Below are 20089 nucleotides of genomic sequence, written 5' to 3' on the forward strand. Positions count from 1 at the left end.
GTAGCAGCATTTGGTCTTAAACCCCCAGCAGGCTACAGTCACTGGAGGACAGTAAGATCTCATATTTTTGCAGAGGTCTGATGTTCTAGTTGGTGGACCTAACAGTGGTATCCATATGTTGTTTAGATTATACTGTAATTTCAGAATTTTACATACATATATTTCTTCACTAAGCATTGCCCTACATTTTTCAGGATATAGAGCTTGCAGTTGTTGTTCTTGTGCTAAATTTCTTTATGACATTGTTTCTTTTTTCACTGAGGCTGAAGCTGATCCTTTAGGCTCAACCCTGTGTAAAGTCATTTTACACTTTTACAAAATTGCAAGAAAAGGTAGCATTTGATAACCACCCTAAAAAGGATATTCATCAGCTAAAGTGTAGGAGCTCATCAGCACTATATCCAAATCACAGGGTTCTGAGACAATCTCCACCACAAGCATTCTTTTGTCCAGTCCTTGTTCGGGCACAATATTTGGAATGCTTACCACTAATCAGATAGAAAAGGTGGGTGAGGTAGTATCTTTTATTGGCCAACTTTTGTCCAATCAATCATTCTAACATTAAAGAATTACAATCCATAGTTGATGGGAGCCATATCCTGAAAGAAATTTTTCCTGAACCCCCTTTTCTGGCCTTCAAACAATCCCCCAACTTCATCAAGCTCATCATCAAAAGCAAGAAAGACATACCAACTCAAAGTGGCACCAGCTCCTGCCAGAACAACAGATGCAAAGCCTGTAGATATATCTCCACTACTACAATGATCACCACCCTCCACAATACACCGTTCAAGATCCATGGGTCCTACACATGCCTATCAAAACATGTGGTGTACCACCTCCAGTGCACTAAAGGCCCCAATAACAACTATGTGGGTGAAACCAGACAATCACTACACTCTCAAATGAACACATACAGAAAAATGATAAAAGACAAAAACACCATTTGACCCATAGGTGACTATGTTTTACAAAGTGATCACTCCATATCTGACCTCTCAGTCCTCATCCTCAAAGGAAACCTGCATGTAGGATAAGTATAAAATTAAAGAATTAAAATTAGCTTATTGGTTAAGGAAATATATATGTGTTGTAAAGAAAGGTCCTGAGTAGCAAGTAGAAGGCCTCAAAAATACTAAGTGATAAGGCCAAAAGGAATGAAGTAGGGAGGATATCTGGTTCAAAGAATAACTAATGAAATAACAGGAAGTTTCTAAAAAGAAGGCCTCTGACCGATAGGGGTGACTGCAGATGGTTTAAAATCAAACAAAGAATCTGTCTTAAAATGAGCCAACAGGGTCCTTTCCCACCCCACATATCCGCATTATTTCCTGTGGGAACCCAGGTTCAATGAAAAAGCTGTTGCTCCTCAGAAAGGAGGGGAAGAGATAAGGAGGAAAGGCCTTGGGAAGAAAGGAGATTGTAAATCTTATCTGGATTAAGACTGGAATTAAGGGTGAACCATCTCAAACTGGTTTTTAGATGAAGTCAGTAATTGGCAATGACATCACTTGTTTGTTAAAGGGTATAAAAAGTCATCTTTTAACAGGTTCATTGCTAACACCTGCCAGCCCACGCTGGAGCCAACCAATATGGGTCTCAGCACCCCTGGGTTTAGCCTGTTTATAAATATCTTGATCAAATGCTTATAAATGTTTTGTTACTGTTTGTCTGTAGTAAATTGCTTATCAGTTAGATTTTTAAGAGCAACTGCATCAAGTACCATTTGGCCTTTGGATTTAATAAAGGAATGTATGGTTAAATTACTGTTGGGTGGTTTCCCATTAATATTAATAATTTCAAATATTATTAATAATCCTAACACTCCACAACACCTTCAAAAGATGAGCCTGGGAATTTAAATTCATAACTCTGCTAGACACCAAAAATCATGGACTTAATAAAGACACTGGATTTATGGTTCATTACACCAATCTATAACACAATAATCCTCCTTTGTTGTATGAGCTGTTAACGTCGCTTGGAATGGTCTCTTGAAACATGGGTTAACGCTTTATCTATTCCACCCTTGTATTTAGCTATGACACTCCAAGTACCTTTTCCAGACCTGAGGGAGAGCTCTGGGTAGCTTGACAGCTTGTTTTTTTCCACCAACAGAAGTTGGGCTAATGAAAGATACTAGCTCCCCCACCTTGTCTCGCTAATATCCTGGGCCCAACGTGGCTACAACAACACTGCCAACTACAACAAATCAGTTATTAGCGGACATGGATTTATTCGCATGATGTGGAGGAAAGAAAATCTATTTCTCATAAAAGTATCTCAGTGACTGGTGTTTGTTTTAAGTTGCTGCTATGTGGTGACCACCTGTTAAGCAATTCTTCATGAAGTCTTTCAGGCACAAGCCATGAGATCAGTTTCAGATTTTCAAGTCACAAGCGCATGTTCTTGAGAGCCACTGGGAATAACAGGCTGAAGAAAGATCAGGTAAGTGGAACATGATCTGGTCAATTCAAACCAAGAAAAATTACACATGTCTTGGCTTAGACTTGAAAGTTTTGAAAATTGGCTGAGTCAGAGGAAAGTATTAGACCAGTGCAAAATCTCAGCGGATCAATAAATTATGTGTGCTGGAGGCCTCTTCCTCTTTGTACAGGAACAGGTGCAGAAAGCATCTTCTCAAGGTTACAAGTGAGCTCATGTAAAATTTTGCCTGAGTTACAAACCTCCTTTATTAATCCACTTCTCAGGCACGTGTGTGAATAATTTGTCAGCGGAGACCGTTTCCTTTCAGGAGAGATGCCTGGTTTTTAGAACTATGCTGGCTGTTGTAGAGTGCGCAGTTGTTTGCTACTAATAGTGCTATTTAACAGCAAAAGCATTTTACATTTCCAAAGCACTGTACACATATTACTTCTCACAGCACTCCTTTGATGCATAGTTATTAAAAGCTCCATTTTATTGCTGCATTTTAAGCGTTAGGAGCTTAAATTTAGCCACGTCTTTTTTTTTTTTAATTACCATGTTATGAACTTATCACAATCTGACATCAGCTGTGATGTGACATACTCCAGCTCCTAGCCCTCAGATACCACCACGTTAGAACGGCCTTACATCTGCATGAAAGGGGTGGGGGGAAGGTTCATTGGCATTACTTCAAGGCTCCAAATTGTTGACACAAGGAAGGCATGATACACCTCTTTGAACCCAATTCAGGTCCAATAAACGCAAACAATTCAAAGCTGAAACTACTTGGCAACTGGAGACTATCTGATCCCTTTTCTGTTGTGCCAGGAAAATGTTTTCCCTTATTGAGGTTGTCCCTGGAATAAATTAGGAGCTTCAAAACATGGAAAGCTCTCCTTAGTAAAGAGAGTCTTCTGTATAGTAAAAACCTAAGAGAGACTGGAAAATTCAGGTCATGCAAGAAGGTTGTGAACATCTTGAGAGGCGAGTTTTGTTTTGATTAGCCAGTTACTATAGTGTAAATATGCTAGACAGACAGTAATGTATGTGGAATCACACAAAAAAAAAAAATGTCCTGCAGCCAGGCAGCAAGCTGGTAGACATCTACAGAAACGGGTGTCTGAAGTGTTAGGCAACAGGTCAGCTGCTAGAAATGGCCAAGACACGTGTGAGGGAAACTTAGCCATTCATAGATAATATATCGTGTGGTGGCATCAGCTAGCCTCCTCTTGTGTATACAATGGCTCCTGCTGAGAGGAGAGCCCAGCTCATGCTCAGATATGGGGTCAGCAAACAAAATGAGAGACAGCGAGGCAGCACAGCTATGAGCAGATAGTTGTTGACCAGTGGCTTTTGGATCATGGAGCTGACCCATTTCAGACCCATGTTTTCTGAGGTATGTGCTTGTGGCGGAAGGTGACCTACTTGTGAGGGAGTGGCACACAGCCACCCCACAGATACAGATATCTTGCATGTGCAGTGGTGCATGATGGGTGTGTGTGTGTGCGTACATGGTCTGTATCTGTATGGCATTACATGTGGGATGCACACTGCACCATTCTTCATGTATATGCAGATGCTGCCTTTGTAAAAGCAGCTCGGCCAGTCCTAGACAGTGTGATTGGCTGCACCACTTCAGTAGTGTCCTGAAGGGAGTGCACAGAGCTGTGTTGTGACCTGTCTCACACAGGGCTGTTACACTCCACCCAAGGACCATGGATACATTTTCCCTCCAAATGCCACATTTTCAGTCACCACATATGTGACTGTGAGGATGTGGAGAAACCCTTCCGCTGCCCAGAGCCTGCTAATGCAGCTTAGGGGCTAGAGCAGTCTTTGGTCCAGGGCCGGCTCCAGGCACCAGCCCACCAAGCTTGTGCTTGGGGCGGCACCTGGAGGGGGGCGGCACGGCGCTCCGGCCCCCGGGGAGAGCGGCGAGCCCCGCCTGGGGCTCGCCACCCTCTTGCCGCCCTGCCCCCTGCGCTCTGGCCGCCGGGGGGAGAGTGGAGCCCCGGCCGGGGCTCGCCGCCCTCCTCCCGGGGCTCCGGCCGCCCTCCCCCCCGGTGCCCTCCCCCCGGCTGCCGGGGGGAGAGCGGAGCCCCCACCGGGGCTCGCCGCCTTCCCCCCGGGGCTCCGGCCGCTCCCCCCCCCGCGGGGAGAGGGGGGGCAGCTGGAGGTTTTTTTGCCTGAGGCGGCAAAAAAGCCAGAGCCGGCCCTGCTTTGGTCCCACTGCACTTGATGCACACACTTTCGTGGTCACAATAGTGTGAAATGCTCACTGCTTTACTGCAACAAAGAGTAAGTCATGAATAGATGTGGGTGGGAATTTTTCAGTGAAATCAAAACTCCTGTATCAGGTTTGACAAACGTTGCATCATGAAAGGTTTTCAGGTCCAAAATGGAATTGCTGGTGTGGAAGAAATGAACTCCACTCTCAGGTTGGAAGAACAAAATCAGAGACAGCTTTATTCAGGACATGCAATTGCAAGGGAAGAACACAGCTGACAGAGAGCATCTCTGCCTCTGTTGCTCCAAAGTACAAGCAAAATCACACAAGCATTTGTACCTCTTTGTGACGTGCATTAATTAAAAACATCTGCATTTTATTTAGGCTATTTGCTATCTATTCCAGTGTTTTCTCACTTTCTCGTCTCAAACATCGTTATCTCAAGGCTAGGTCACACTGACTATTCTGCTGTTTTCCACTCGCTTCTGATGTGAGCCCTGCTTCTACAGGTCTCGCGATATTAGGCTAAGACTTGACAGAACAGTTGCTCTGTCTCTGACACTTAAATGGCTGCACTTAAACCCTCTCTTTCGTTCCCTGCTTCCACACTTGTCAAAACTGAGAGAGGACAAGAGTAGACACCCACCCCAGGATAGCTGGCAGTTTGGGTGTGTGGGAGACAGCCCAGACCCGGGAGTTAAACCAGAGTCTCCCACTTCCACTTGCTCTAACACTAGGCTATTGGATATGCTTAGGTGAGCCTGTCTCTCTCTCTGTCTGATGCAGACCAGGGACTTGAACTACAGTCTCTGTCATATTCCAGGTTGCAAGCCAGACCAGTGTGGGTTGCATCATCACCTGCCAATCAACCATGGGTGCCTCACAATGCTTTACGGCTGTAGCTCCCAACCTGAGTCACTCACAAACAGCGTACCAGCAAGCAGGTCATGCCTTGAGTATCTGTATATAGTTGCAGTCCTGGTCCAGTAACTCTGACCCCAGCAGCCTGTCAGCAACACACCAACCACACTCTGGCTTCCAGCAGCCTTGATTACTACTTGCATGGTGACCCCAACACACTCCCAGGCCTGAATTTTCCCCAAAACCCGTGTTCTGCACTGTCCAGCCCTCTCCTGGAGAGTTCAGATATTAGAGGGCCATTGCCCCTGTAATGGGTCAATATCCAACAGTTTGCTACTTTAATTGGAGTTATCCACACAACTCAGTTCAAACACAGCACTGGATTCGTTTTGATTAAAAAATAAAACAAGTTTATTTAACTACAAAGATTTTAAGTGAGAACAAATACAAGGTATTAAAGTCCGAAATGGTTACAAAAGAGATGAAGACAAAACACTTTCTAGTAACTAAAACTTAACAAGCTAGACTTGGTTCAAGGTAAAATCCTTACCATGTGTTCCCAGCAACATTGCTGACCAAATTCTCCAGCCAGGATCCACCCCCATGAAGTCAAAGGGCTGGTTCCTTTGTCTCCTTGGCTGAAAGAGGGAGCAAGGTAAGGAGAAAGAACCTGGGGTGTTTTTGCCCCTCACTGTTATAGCCCAACCACCCTTTGAAATGAATCTTCCGGAGGGTTACCCCTAGATAAAGTTCCTTCCCACAGTGAGGATGGAGATATGGAGTCTCATGGTGAAAGCGGGTCTATGTGATTGCTTCTTCCTGCCCCCCTTCATTGGCAAAGAATGGCCACTTGGCAGGTGATTGCCAATCAACTTTGATTGCACCTGGCTAGAGGCATCAGCTTGTCCTTTGTCTTTGAGAAACAGATTTACCCCCTCCCCAGACTTGTCAGGTAAACACATTTCAGTCATAATTTGAGTTTATGTTCATAACTTTACATATACTGTTTCTACATAAATTTCACCATGACATTATTGACCTGTGAGTTATTAGTTTTCAAATGATACCCCACAAGTCATATTTTGTACAAAGATTATAGTTTAGGGAGTGAATATGGGGGTGCCTTCGGTCACAGTTTCCCATACTCACTTGCCCTAATGCCCAGGCTATTGGATATTCTGGGGTGGGCATCTCTCACTCTCTTTTTTTCAGTGAAACACTTTGAAAGGTCTTGGTTTTGTCCCACTACAGAATGGGAAAATTTTCAAAACCTGGAACATTTTCAGAGATGAGAAAACCATTCCGCTCCCCCAGCTCCAGTTGTGAATGCTGTTACCCAAGCTGCTGTATGATCTCCAGTAAAGCCAGTAAAACCATTTCAATATTAAGAAGATGTAGTGTGAAAGCTGAAGAATCCTGCTCCACAAAGACACTTTTTGAGAGCACAAGGACAAAGCAATAGTTCATAAAGCTTAGCATACTCAAAAGACAGATGCCAGTAGAAACTGACCTACTCTGTTGAGCATCCAGCTACAAAAATCTAAATTTATGCTCATCTTCATAATCATGTGTCAACAGAGTGCTAATTGTAAAGCATAAACAAGTACATTACACATCAAGAGATGACTTTGTTTTCTTGGTGGTGGGTGAATAAGACAGGATGAAATTGAGTTCCACCACCGGAAAATAGATTGCATGTTGAGCTGGTCTTTGGAGATGCTAGTGTAGTTTTTTTAAAATATGAATACAACATAGAGTCCAGTAAGATGCCCTTATATTAAGAATCAGACATAAATGGAGATTAAAACTAATCAAGGACCTAAATGGTGAAGCAACAATTTATATGCATCTTGTGATTGGAGCAGTTTGCTCAAACAGATTAAGGAGGAGGAAGAACGTCTCTAATTGGAAACACATTGCGTCTGGTCTGGAGACCTCTCCCATTTAAAGCAGAAGTAGCTAGTCGCCTAGCTGGGGACAAGATTTCTGTGTGCGAGTAGGTACTACATTGTCTGTCTGGATGGTGGTCTGGAGATCTGAGGTAGTGAATCTAAACCACGCTGCAACAGTGAGATAGAAATCTGTGTGCCAATGTATATGTATTTAATTTTCTGTTTTCCTATTTTCATAATGAAGTAAGAGCATAACCCTTTGCAAAATAACTAAACCCCAACTGGATGTCACCTGGGTACTTTAATTTGTAGGGGATTCAGGCTAGTGGTGGATACTATGGCAAGGAGGGTTTCTGGTCTTTGCGAGCATGTGTTCCAACATGCCCTGCCTCTCAGTGACTCGCTAATGACCATGCCTCTCCACTCTGCTTTTGGGCAGCCCCTTAGTGCACCTTCCCTCCCTAAAAATGATCATTTCCAACCCCTCCCTTTTGAAACAGAGCAGCACGGGGGTTGAGGGAGGAACAAACAGCAGCAAACCTACAAATACTCCATGCAGGCAGATGGGGCCAACAGAGGTAGCATATCAGAGGTTCTCCCTCTGAAGGAGAGGAAAGGGTGGGCTCTTCTGGCATTCACCAGGCAGGACTCCGGAAGTAGGAGCAGTCTTTTAGAAAGTGGTGAGGAACAGGTAGGGGACTGAGGAAGTAACTTCATGGACAAGTATCCATCTCCTAAGGGGGAACCATTTCCAGACACTAAGATGTTTACATCATGTCTAGGTTACCCCCATTCATTGGGGACTGGGGTCCTGTCATAGGACCAAACCAGAAGCTACCTACAAAGACAAAAGTATTTTTTTTTAACCATTTTAGTGCTAGCTTCAAAAGGTTTGCTAAGCTCATCCTCACCAAAATAATGTGACTAAAATTCTAACTCCTTCCCTTCTCAGCGAACTTTTACCAGTAGTAAAGGTATTATACCAAAGGTTATGCCTAATACCATAGAAATGTAGGGCAGGAAGGGACCTTGAGCGGTCATCAAGTCCAGCCCCCTGCGCTGAAGCAGGACCAAGTAAATCTAGACCACCCCTGACAGAAGTTTGTCCAACCTGTCCTTAAAAACTTCCAATGGCAGGAATTCTACAACCTCCCTTGGAAGACTACTGCAGCACTTATCTATCTTTATAGTTAGAAAGTTTTTCCTAATATCTAACTTAAATCTCCTTTTCTCCATATTCAGCCCATTACTTCTTGTCGTGCTCTTAGTGGACATGGAAAACAATTGATGACCATCCACATTACAACAGCCCTTAACATATTTGAAGACTGTTATTTTGTCTCCTCCTCAGTCTTCTTTTCTCCAGACTAAACGTGCCCAGTTGTTTTAACCTTTCCTCACAGGTCAGGTTTGCTAAACCTTTCATCATTTTTGTAGCTCTCCTCTGGACTCTCTCCAATTTTTCCAAAATGTAGCACTGAGAATTGGACACAATACTCCAGCTGAGGTTTCATCAGGACCGAGCAGAGTGGGAAAATTAGCGCCCATGTCTTACATGCAACTGTCCTATTAATATACCCCAGAATATCAACCTTTTTAGAAAAATGCATCACATTGTTACTATTAAATTTATGATCCACTATAAACTCCAGATCCTTTTCAGCAGAACTACCACCTAGTCAGTTATTCATATTTTGTAGTTGTGCATTTGATTTTTCCTTCCTAAGCAAAGTACTTTGCATTTGCTTTTATTGAATTTCATCTGGTTGATTTCAGACCATTTCTCTAATTTGTCAAGATCGTTTTGAATTCTTATCCTGTCATCCAAAGTGCTTGCAACCTCTACTAGCTTGTCATTATCTGTACATTTTATATTCTTAGGCCTGGTCTACACTAGGCTTTTATGTCGAATTTAGCGCCGTTACATCGAATTAACCCTGCACCCGTCCACACCACGAAGCTATTTAGTTCGACATAGAGCTCTCTTAAATTCGACTTCTGTACTCCTCCCCAACGAGAGGAGTAGCGCTAAATTCGAAATGGCCATATCGAATTAGGCTAGGTGTGGATGGAAATTGACGCTAATAGCTCCGGGAGCTATCCCAGAGTGCACCACTCTGTTGAGGCTCTGGACAGCAGTCCGAGCTCGGATGCTCTGACCAGCCACACAGGAAAAGCCCCGGGAAAATTTGAATTCCCTTTCCTGTCTGGGCAGTTTGAATCTCATTTCCTGTTTGGACATCGTGGCGAGCTCAGCAGCACTGGCAACGATGCAGAGCTCTCCAGCAGAGATGGCCGTGCAATCTAATAGAAAGAGGGCCCCAGCATGGACTGATCGTGAAGTCTTGGATCTCATCGCTGTGTGGGGCGATGAGTCTGTGCTTTCAGAGCTGCGCTCCAAAAGAAGGAATGCTAAGATCTACGAGAAGATCTCAAAAGCCATGGCAGAGAGAGGATACAGCCAGGATGCAACGCAGTGCCGCGTGAAAATCAAGGAGCTGAGACAAGGCTACCAAAAAACCAAAGAGGCAAACGGATGCTCCGGATCCAAGCCCCACACATCACGTTTCTACGAGGCACTGCATTCCATCCTAGGTGCGGCCGCCACCACTACCCCACCACTGACCGTGGACTCTGAGGATGGGATATTGTCCGCGGCCGGTTCCTCGTCGGACATGTTAGCGGACGGGGAAGATGAAGAAGGAGATGAGGAGGACGAGGCAGTCGACAGCGCTGGCACCGCTGATTTCCCCGACAGCCAGGAGCTCTTCATCACCCTTACCGAGATCCCCTACCAACCGTCCCCAGCCGTTAGCCCGGACACAGAATCAGGGGAAGGATCAAGCAGTAAGTGCTTTAAACATCTAAACATTTATTTTTAACAGAACTGGAATATTTATAATATTAACAATGTGTTTTTCATGAAGTGATTTAAACATCTAAACTTTTATGTACAACAGAACTGGAATATTTATAATATTAACAGTGGGTTTTTCATGATTTCTTTGCCTTAGGCGCTTAACTATTTAGTCCCAACTATTTAAAAAAAATCAAACAATGTCCGGTTTTTCATGATTCTCCAGCCAAAGACGCTCCACTCTTTACTTCCTGCCAGTGCAGCTACACCAAAATACGGTCTATATGGCCGGGGATCGAGACGAAATCCTCATGGGAGATCTCTACGTAGCTCTCCTGGAGGTAATGTTCAAGCCTGGTCATCAGGTTCCTGGGGAGAGCGATCTTATTTGGTCCCCCATGGTACGAGACGTTTCCCCGCCACGACACAATCAAGTATTCTGGGATCATCGCACGGCAGAGCATGGCAGCATATGGCCCTGGTTTTTGCATGCTTTCCCTAAGCATGCGTTCCTTCTCGCTGTCCGAGATCCTCATGAGGGTGATGTCGCTCATGATGCCCTGCTTTGAATTAGGGAGGGGAATGTTAGTATTGGGACTGCTTTACAGCCACGCGGTGGAGGGAGAGGGGCAGCATACAGGGATCTTTCCCTGGGACAGCCGCGAGGGGGTGGGACGGGGCAGAGTTCATGCTAGCCTGATTGCTGCCAGCAGAGACTGGCATTGCTTTCAATGTGAAAGGAGGCCAGTGCTACTATTAAAGTTTTAAGCAGCCACAAGTCTACGGCTTACCATGTTTGCCTGCTACAGAAGTTCAGGTGTCCTGCCCCGCTTCTCAGATCGGCAGTGCAAGACCCCAGGCACTGAAGGCGAGGGCCGAAAATTTGACCTTGTCCTGAGTGCGCATGTGAGAGGTGCAGTGCATGGTCTTGTTCACAGAGAAAGACTATGTTCTTTGTTCACAACAAAATTTATCTGTCTCAGGAATTCACTCCCTTTTTCCCATTCCCACAGACACATCTGCGACTGTCTCCCAACCCAGCCTGGCATCACACTCCCAGAGGCTAGCGCAGATTAGGCGGAGGAAGAAGACGACGCGTGAGGACATGTTCTCAGAACTAATGGGCTGCTCCCGAGCCCAGACAGCCCAGCAGACACAGTGGAGGGAGAACTTGTCCCAAATGCACCGAGCAATCATGGAACGGGAAGAGAGGTGGCGTCAAGAGGACCAGCAGGCGACTCAAACGCTGCTTGGACTAATGAGGGAGCAAACGGACACGCTCCGGCGCCTTGTGGATGTTCTGCAAGACCGGAGGCAGGAGGACAGAGCCCCGCTGCAGTCTCTCTCTAACCGCCCTCCCCCACCACTAAGTCCCACACCCCCCTCACCCAAAGAAGGAGGGGCGGCAAGGGCCGTTAAAACTTTCAGTCAACCCCTGCAGACTGCTCAAAATTTGAAAAGTCCTTTCCTACCCACCTCACACAAGTTTCCCCCCGTTTCATGTGTGGTTCATAATAAAATATTCGTTTCTGTTAATTACTGTTTCCATGATTTTCTTTTGGAGGAGAGTCTGTCTGAAGGGGGGGGAAGGGGCTTGGTAATTGGACAGGACAGTCACCTTTAGCAGGGTACAGAGGCGGGAGCAGGTCCAGCATCAGGACACATACACAGTGCAGTCACTAGTTACCCTGGTCAGTCTGGGAGGTGGTTTTCATGTTCGGGGGGGGGGGGGTTGCTCTGTGACTTTGTGGCGGGGGAGGGCAGTTACTGATCTTATGCAGCGGTCCTTATCCTGGATCACAGAGCCACGCAGCAGGGGATCTGTAACCCTCCTCCCACTGCCAGAAAAACACCTAGCCGACACATACACGCAGTCCCGCCCAGGAGTGCTGGCAGGCTCCGTTGAAACAACCAGTCCACCACTGCGGAGCCTGTCATTCCTGGAGTTTAGAAGCATCATTTGCATCAGAACACTAAACCCGCCCCCCGCCACAGTCTGCGTCCCCGGTTTAAAACATTCCCGCGAAAACAGTAATAAAGACAACGGTGTTCATTAACAAAACAGAACAGATTTTATTTTTTGGGACGGGGGTGAAGGGGGTATGTAGCTGGAGAGGATAGTCAACATAAACTGGGTAAAGAAACGGGGGCAGGTTCAGCTTCTGTGTCCACAAACTTAACAGTCACTGGTTACCCTGCTCAGTCAGGAACCTAGCTTTCAAAGCCTCCCGGATGCACAGCGCGTCCCGCTGGGATCTTCTAATCGCCCGGCTGTCTGGCTGGGCGTAATCAGCAGCCAGGCTATTTGCCTCAACCTCCCACCCCGCCATAAAGGTCTCCCCCTTGCTCTCACAGAGATTGTGGAGCACACAGCAAGCTGCTATAACAATGGGGATATTGGTTTCGCTGAGATCACAGCGAGTCAGTAAGCTTCTCCATCTCCCCTTGAGACAGCCAAAAGCACACTCCACCACCATTCTGCACTGCAGAGTTATTTTGTGGTCCGGGAAGTAAATACCTTCCTGCAGCCGTCTAAACAGACCAGAGTTCCTGAACACGCGAGCGTCATGAACCTTGCCCGGCCATCCGACGTTGATGTTGGTAAAACGTCCCCTATGGTCCACCAGTGCTTGCAGCACCATTGAAAAGTAGCCCTTTCTGTTAATGTACTGGCTGGCCTGGTGGTCCGGTCCCAGGATAGGGATGTGAGCCCCATCTATAGCCCCACCGCAGTTTGGGAATCCCATCGCGGCGAAGCCATCTATGATGACCTGCGCGTTTCCCAGGGTCACTACCTTTGAGAGCAGTACCTTAACGATTGCGTTGGCTACTTGCATCACAACAACCCCCACGGTAGATTTGCCCACACCAAAGTGGTTCGCGACTGACCGGTAGCTGTCCGGCGTTGCAAGCTTCCAGAGGGCTATGGCCACTCGCTTCTGGACAGTCAGGGCTGCTCGCATCTGGGTGTCATTGCGCTTCAGGGCAGGGGACAGCAACTCACAAAGTTCCAGGAAAGTGCCCTTCCGCATGCGAAAGTTTCGCAGCCACTGGGATTCATCCCAGACCTGCAGCACTATGCGGTCCCACCAGTCCGTGCTTGTTTCCCGGGCCCAGAATCGCCGTTCCACAATATCCACATGACCCATTGCCACCGTGATGTCCTGGGCGCTGGGTCTCGTGGTTTCTGACAGCTCTGTGTTACTCTCCGACTTCAGGCCCTCACGGCGGTGCCGTAGCCTCCTCGCCTGATTTCTCTGCATCTGTCTCAGGGAAAGGTGTATGCTAAGCTGCGAGGCGTTGAGAACGGCCACAACTGCAGCGATGGTCGCAGCGGGATCCATGCTCGCAGTGCTGTGGCGTCCGCGCTGTCACTGATCAGAAAAGTGCGCAAACTGATTTCCTGCCGGCACTTTCAGGGAGGGAGGGAGGTCGGTAATGACGGACGGATGACGACAGTTACCCAAAAGCACCCTCTACACATTTTTTTTACCCAGAAGGCATTGGCGGCTCGACCCAGAATTCCAATGGGCAGCGGGGACTGCGGGAACTGTGGGATAGCTGCCCACAGTGCACCGCTTCCAATGTCGACGCTTGCCCCGTTAGTGTGGACTCACAAAGTCGAATTACTGTCCTTAGTGTGGACACACACGTTCGACTTTGTAATATCGATTCCACATATTCGATTTAAGTGAAATCGAACTACTCTCGTACTGTAGACATACCCTTACTCTCCATTCCCTTATCCAAGTCAGTAATGAAAATATTGACTAGTACTGGACCCAGAACTAACCCCTGCAGGATGCCACTAGATACGCCCTCCCAGTTTCACAGCAAACCATTGATAACTCCTTTTTGACTACAGTTTTCCAACCAGTTATACACTCACCTTATAATAATTTCATCTAGACCACATTTCCCTAGTTTGCTCATGAGAATGCCATGGGCTAGAAGCTGGAACTGGATGAGCGAGGATGGATCACTCGATAAATTGCCCTGTTCTGTTCAGTTCCTAGGAAGTATCTGGCACTGGTTACAGTCAGAAGACAAGATACTGGGCTAGATGGACCATTGGTCTGACCCAGTATGGCCGTTCTTATGTTTGTATGTGGGACTGTGTCAAAAGCCATGCTAAAACAAAGATACATCATGTCTACAGCTTCCTCCCTATCCACTAGGCAGGTTATCCTGTCAAAGAATGAAATTAGGTTGGTCTGGCGTGATTTGTTCTTGACAAATCCATCCTGACTATTCCTTATAACCCTGGGGTGAGTTTGTGGTCTGTTAGTTTTAGTTTGTTGTGTGCTTGCTGCTTGCCATAGGCCTGCTTGATTGAAGTTTATAGTGTTGTCTGTTTGGGGGGCTGTGTGCTGAGCCTAGCAGCCTGCTAGGCAAGGTTGAGAGCTTCCTAATGAGGCTCTAGTCTACCATCCTTTGTTTCCTGATACATTTAGGGTCCCTTGACAAGGGGGCGGAACTACTCAGAGAAAACAGGGGTTTAAAAAGCCAGTTCCTAAGCAACCAGAGGAGATAGCGAACAGGAGCACAAACATGGGAGCTTAGAGAGGGAGTGTGAAAGCCAGATACACCTAATAAACATATTTTTAAACTTAGACCAATAAACACCCGCCAAAGAAACTAAACAAAAAGTTGCAAAAGTAAAAATAATGCAGGCAGAAGTCCAGCAGCAGAGTGGGGGCTGGGCTATCCAGTTTATTGCACTGAATGCAGCATGTATGATCACCTGCCTTGTGGGCAGGTGGCATGCGTGTGCATATTTGGTACAAACAGCTCATGGCCCTCACAGACCAAATCAGGCTCTTGAGACCACAGTGGCGGAACCAGAGAAGCAAAGGCAGACAGACTTTCTGGAACACAGTAGAACTGTCCCACCCCTACTCTGACAGCCTCTGTGCTATTCAGGTAGATGAAAGGCTTTGGGAAGGAGAACATCAAACTGGAGTAGAGGGAATGATCATTTACTTGGGACCCTCCTTCCAGATGACATTGTGGTATCCTCTCGCGCTGAGAATACCCTCCAAGGGCGGGAACTCAGTTATTAAGAAGAGACAGGTAATAGTATGGGGGATTCAGTTATTAGAAATATATAGTTGGGTTTGTGATGACCAGGAGAACCACGTGGTGAATTACCTGCTGTCTGTAAAGGTTGCAGGTCTCCCAAGACATCTAGACAGATTTACATGCAGTGCTGGAGAAGCAGACAGTGGCCATGGTACACGTAGCTAATGCACATTGGGGGGAAAAATCCCAACTATACATACAAATTTGACTTCTTCATTTCCAGTTTTGGCACATTTAATTTTCTTTGAAGAATTTGCATTTGACTCATAATCAGCGAGGATTTCTGCCTTCCGTCGTAACAGATTTTGGATTTAAGTTTTTCCAACTCCAAACTGTCTGGCAATTTAACGGCAACTGGTACCAGCTTCTAGTTGTGATATTGCTTTAACATGTTGCTCTAGTGTAAGAAACACTTTGGATTTGCATTTTTTCTGTTTTGCTTCCATGTTGACTTCTTTTAGCTTTAATCTGTAACTTACAGTACACCTTTCGTTTCCACTCGTTCACATCTTCCTTTCAAGTTCTTGTTTGTTCAACTTCCAGTTCTGATTCATACACAGACTGAAGGCAGAGCGGAGAGCAGTAGCTGCTGGCTGGGCACCCAGTTCTGATGGTAGCGCTGCCGCCAGCAACAGTGCAGAAGTAAGGGCAGCAGCCGCTGCTCTCCAGCTGCCCAGCTCTGAAGGCAGAGCGGAGAGTGGTGGCGGCTGGCTGGGCACCCACCTCTGAAGGGAGGAAGAAAATGTAGTCACTGGTCACAGATGACAGGTGGCCGCTCTTCCGTTTCTTCACAGTTAAATTATAGGGAAAAAGTTCTGTGGCCTCTGTAAATAGTCTCTCGTGACAGGTGGTCTCTCTTCAGAGGTAGTTGCTAAGACAGGTTTTACTGTAGGTATTAAACACCTCAGCCTTCTTGACATCATCAGTTATTAGCTCTCCTTCCCCACTAAATAGAGGGCCTACAGTTAAGTTCATCTTTCTCTTGCTCCTAATACATTTAAAGAACCTCTTCTTGTCGCCTTTTATGTCCCTTGCTAGGCGTAACTCATTTTGTAAGAACGTAAGAACGGCCATCCTGGGTCAGACCAAACTGTGTTGACTTGCTAAAGTCATTCATATAATACTCAATAAAAGGAGACACTCATACGAACATAAGAATGGCCATACTGGGCCAGACCAAAGGTCCATCTAGCCCAGTATCCTGTCTTCCGACAGTGGCCAATGCCAGGTGCCCCAAAGTGAATGAACAGAGCAGGTAATCATCAAGTGAACCATCCCGTTGTCCATTCCCAGCTTCTGGCAAACAGAGGTGAGGGACACCATCCCTACCCATCCCGGCTAGTAGCCATTGATGGACCTGTCCTCCATGAACTTATCTAGTTCTTTTTTTAACCCTTTTTTGTGCCTTAGCCTTTCTGATTTTGTCCCTACCTGCTTATGCTATTTTTTTGTACTCCATGTGACAGACAATATCCTGAATTAAATTAAACCTTATTGAATACATTCAATACATTTTGGGTTCAGTGCATTAAAAATGCAATTGTGTGTGTGTGTTGTGGAATTGTATGCATTTAATGGAAAGGGTAAATAGGAGAAGAGCAGTGGGTGCTTAAGCAAATTCACTCAGCTTATAACATCTCCAGAGAAGCCCCCACACCTGGAGAGAGAAGTAAAGAGCTCGTGATGGAGCCATATTGGTCTCTTACTATTCTTCTTATCTTTCCTGAGCATCACAATAGTTGGCAATTGTGCATTTAATAGTCACCTTGAGAAACTACCAGCTCTCTTGAACTCCTCTCTCTCTTAGATTTTCTTCCCTGCCAGTGCTCTGAGTTTGTTAAAGTTTGCTTTTTTAAAGTCCATTCTCCTTATTCTGCTGCTCTCAGGCCTTCCTTTCCCTTAGAACCATGAAATCTATATTTTCATGACCACTTTCACCCACATTGCCTTCCATCTTCAGACATGCAACCAATTCCTCCCTGTTGGTCAGACTCAAAATAGCTGTCCTCCTGGTTACTTCCTCCACCTTCTGAAACAAGAAGTTGTCCCCAGTACATTGCAAGAACTTAGTGGACATTCTGTGTTTTGCTGTATTACCATTGTAACATAAGAAAAGCTAAAGACTGAGATTTGGTATATACATACTATATCTTTTTACAAGAGCATTAATGCTGATAGAGCGCAAAGTGGCAATTTACTACAGTATTAGTTTACACTTGTACCACTGTTGTAAAAATATCCAATTTAGATACCCTAGAGCTATCATTTGATATAGGAAGAACTACTGTACCTACAAAGGAAAAAGTGTTACAATAATATTATTCAGAGAACGTAGCTGGGCTCAATGTTGTCCCTCTGTCACAAAGGGGGAAGATAACTGCTTTGAGGAGTAGCACAGGAGCTCAGCTCAAACTTAACATCATGTAGCACTCTCCTTCAATATGCGCCTTTTAGTTTTTATCTGGCATATACCAAATGCTCACATATTGCAAAAATATATAAAGTGTGTGAATGAGGCCGGGGTCCTGTGAAAAAAGGAAGTATGCGATAATGTAATTGAAGACTATCATATGCATACACATGTACAAGTGGGCTGAATTAAGTTTGCCCAGGCAACTTTAATTCTGACATTTTCTAACTTTTGAGTGCTTGATTATGCAATCTTAGCATTTCTTTTAGTGTCTTTTTTTAATGTAATCCCTATATATAATGTGTGTGCAGGAAGATATGTACATATATAACTTATAAAATTGTTGAGTGCTTTGGGATTTTGGGGTGAAAACTACTACATACGTGTAGCCAAAGAGCTAGATAAAATTGTCTTTTCAAGTTTCCCAGATTACCAAAAATGTCTGGTATTCTAAAAGAGAAATGTTTTTAATTAATATGTTTTAACTTTTGAAAATACAGCCAAACTCCACAAATATAAAACGTTACATCTATTTCATGGTATAAGTTTATCAATAGGTTCCATTATGCCTCAGTAACTTTATAAATTCCAACTACCTCTAAAAAATCTCTAAGGTGCATGTGTTTGTGGAATAAGAAGCAAAAATTTAAAAAATGGGACTTTGGAAATAAAGTAGCAAGTTCTTGAAGCTACACACTTGACTCACCCTATACATTGTCTTCACCTTGATTTTAAAAATCATAATGCCAGCGTTTTGGCAGATCTCTTTACCCAGATTAGTTGCTGTGCGTGATTTAACACCCTAGGGTGCACTGTGAGCATTAGTGCAGTGCATAGATAACTTATGCCCAGCTATTACACTAGCTCAAACTGAAAACATATGAACACAGTATGAAGCAATAAAGTGAATACTGGCTGGTTCCGCAGTAAGCAAAAATGCTATTGCCTCATTTGTGTAGAATTTTTAATGAAGGTCAAGCTCCCCCTAATGGGGAAATAAGTATTTTAGGTTTTTTTTCCACTAAAATGTCAGGTTTACAGTACCCCTGGAACAGTAATATGCCTAACTTAAGAACCTAAAATGGGCTCTTTAAAAAAAAATCTAATACAGAACATTCCAAATGTATGCACTTCATTTCTGCAGAGAGTTGTTTACTAGTTAATAAAACTTTTATTTTTTATTTTTCCCAGAATAGCAGATGTTCATCATAGAGCAGCTTACAAGGTGGGACGCAATAATGAAAATTTACACATCTTGCTAATAAAAGAAAGTGTGGATTTGTTTTAACTATTCAGAAAAGTTGAAAAATAACTACAAATTTTAAAACTGTGAATCAATAGATGATAGGCATGTGTTATGTCAAAATGAAATGATTTCCTTAAAAAGTAACATCTGCAAATTCCAAATTAATCCCTTTTCACTTATGCCCATTACTGGTTAGGTGTAAAGTAATTGATAAACCTTAGCTAGTTCTGCTTCTGAAGAGGCCTCTCAAGTTTGCTTTTAACAATATATCAATGACATCACTATTTCCCCTCAACTCAAATAGTTATTGCTTGTGAAAGGTGCCAGGTTGAAAACCAGGGGGACCAAACACAACAAGTACAGTGCAGACAGCTCTCACCCCTGTTCTGGAGGGACCATATCTAGGGGTGAAAAAAAATTAATCAGTCTTTGTGCCTAGTTGGGGTGGCTGCTGAGACTAATTAGTGCAAATTGTGATGGTGATTTCCTGTGAGACGGACACCTGTGCATCAGAAACTGGACTGAGTCCACAAACTCGTTCCATCAAGCCCATTGAACAGCCATGAGGCACAACCAGAATTTTCCTAAGAAGGAGACCCAGGTTACCTACCAAGAAGCAGAGCTCACTATACATGTGCTATGTTCACAATTTCTTTGTCAGTGGGACCCCGCTTTATGCATGCATTGCATTCTGAGAGGCAAGGCCGAATTAACCATCACTGGCCCTAGGCAAACACACACTTCTGGGTCCCTACCTTCTAATGTGAATAACAAACAGCTGATAAATGGGAAGGGAAAAAATACACTTCTGTGCTGTTTTATCCCATACATATTACTGCAGTAAGTTCCCATCCCAGCCTGTTCACTTACTGCTGTTTGAGAAAGGAAGCGATTTCTTTACCCAGTGCTGTCCTCTGCTATTCCCAACAGAACCAAGGAGAAAGTGAATCTCAGCTGTGTGCGAGGCCTGTCTCTGCCCACTCCTCCACTGGTGCTCCATCCTTAGAGGTTTTTAAGGCCTGGCTTGACAAAGCCCTGGCTGGGATGATTTAGTTGGGGTTGGTCCTGCTTTGAGCAGGGGGTTGGA

This window comes from Terrapene carolina, unplaced genomic scaffold, assembly GCF_002925995.2.
Source record: "Terrapene carolina triunguis isolate 2854851 unplaced genomic scaffold, T_m_triunguis-2.0 Scaffold138, whole genome shotgun sequence".
NCBI classification, from domain to species: domain Eukaryota; kingdom Metazoa; phylum Chordata; order Testudines; family Emydidae; genus Terrapene; species Terrapene triunguis.